At 42.0% G+C, this 2,010-nt stretch overlaps 1 protein-coding gene across 2 annotated transcripts in view; it reads left to right on the top strand.

The window, feature by feature from the left end:
- Positions 1 to 2,010, top strand: part of RBMS1 (RNA binding motif single stranded interacting protein 1) — a 269,316-nt gene that overhangs the window by 115,193 nt on the left and 152,113 nt on the right. The gene's annotated exons all lie outside the window — the stretch shown is intronic.

The following is a 2,010-nucleotide window of genomic DNA, read 5'->3' as shown; positions in this document are numbered from 1 at the left end:
TTTAAATAATATGTAAATATTGGTTGAGTGATTTTTTTTTTTTTTTTTCTGTTTAGGTTTCTACAGGATATCTGTATTTTTCTGTATATGAAACAGCATGTGGCATCCATGAAAATCATGTCATGTGCCAAACCCAAGAGAGGGCAATGCACATCTTCTAAGTAGAAACCTGTAGAAAGAAGTGCAGATGGATTCTTCTGTTTAGTTTCCTTTTTGGAATTTTCTTTAATCCTTTAATTTCTGTGCCTTGGTACACGGTGATTAGTGCTTTAACAATCCCTGAAATAGAGTATAGAATGCTTATACCCTTTCAAATTGTAGTTGTGTTGGAGGTGGGGAGGGCAGCAGGAGACTACTCAAATTCTTTAAAACTTCTCTCATCTGGGGGAAAAAGATGTCTTCCATATCTCTCCTACCCCCAAAAGTCTGTTGTAAATATAGAGGAATCAAAAAGGCTTTGATGGTTGGAAGATTGTGTTGCAAATATTGTACAGTTCTTTTTCACTGGAAACACAAATTTGAGACATCACATACAAGTTGCATTTGTTTCAGGATAAACCATTTATCCTGTGTCAAAGTGCCATCTTTCAGATGTCCATGTCTGTTGTCCCAGGATAAATCCTAAAAAACAGTTAACAGGATAAGAAGTACTAACAGCTGATTCAGGAACATTGTAAAATGCTTCTGAACTGTTATCCTGTGATTGTATCATTAAATCAGTGGCAGAAAAGCAGCAATGCATTCAGATGCTGACTAAATGCTGCTTAGAAGTATGATGTGTGTATATGTCAATCCTAGGATATTTCTGTTCCAGAACAAACACAGACAACTTGTCTAGGGACAAATGCAACATCTGTTCCTAGCCATAGTGTGATGAAATAGGGTTGCATATGCCCCTGGGTAACTGTCTCTGACTTCTTCCAGACAGACATTGAGAGTTAAATCTTAATGAAAATGAATGAGTTCCCTTTTAAGATCATTTTGCTTTTTTTTTTTTTAAATAGCATTATGTAGATAGCTGTCCTACCAAGTAGTAATGCTTTTTTGGTGTTGACTGTACTAGCATCAGGGGAGTAAAACACTTGGGCATCAAAATTTTAGTGACTGCTTTACTGTAAAGAGGCAAGGATCTCTTAGGGGGATGCCTTTTATTGGACCAACTGTGCAGTCTGGATAAAGTTGGAAAATTAGTCTAAATTTATCCCAACTACACAGGTGCTCCACTAAAAGCTTATTACCCTAAGAAATCCTCACCTCTTGCATAATTTCTGGAACATCACAACTCCATCCCTCTTACAAATGAGAGTTACTCTTTACAGTAGTGTGAGGGGTGAACACTTTCCAAATTCCCACAGGCAGCAAACAGCAGCGTATAACTGCTTTGGTATGAATGTTTCAGTGGTGAACCAAGTGGAAATTCACTGTTTCTTCCAGCTGTCCCTTGCCCCACTGGTGGATTTGGGTCTCTCTCAAAGGGAATAGGAAATATTAGAGGGCTCCTTTAACCTAGGTGTCCTCATTGGAAGTTGCTGCTCCACTACTAGGAAACTCTGAGGGCTGGAATAAAATATAATTGATAGGTTTAAAAATAAAAAAGACTAGATTGCTAATCATGAGCATTGAGGGCTGTCATGTAACTAAGGCTTGCCTCCCTCTCCCAGCAATCTCATTTTCTAGTAACTGCCCGAGTCCCCAAGATCTGAAGTTCAGGGGAAAGTGGGATTCTCCCCCAAAGTAGGGCTGTTTTTAGGCAAGTGGTGGAGACTTCGACTGATGCTTTTCACCTCCCTCAGGGACTCTCCCCTTCTCTAAAGAAAAACAAACAAACTCGGACTTGGACTAAGGGCTTCGTTAATCGGAGAGCTTGAAAAAACTCCCTGCAGGCCTCGTCCCAGGAGCGCGGCAGCCCCCTCCCGCCACGCGCCCGTGCGCGAGGGAGGCCTGGCGCGCTCGAGGAGCGATGCCCGAGCGGCGGAGCGCGGAGCTGCCCTTCCCTGCCGCCGCGCCGGG

This window comes from Gavialis gangeticus, unplaced genomic scaffold, assembly GCF_001723915.1.
Source record: "Gavialis gangeticus isolate Ggan-Ray unplaced genomic scaffold, GavGan_comp1, whole genome shotgun sequence".
Taxonomy (NCBI): Eukaryota; Metazoa; Chordata; order Crocodylia; family Gavialidae; genus Gavialis; species Gavialis gangeticus.
The sequence above is the reverse complement of the archived record's forward strand: the minus strand, read 5'-3'. Positions and strand labels throughout refer to the sequence as shown.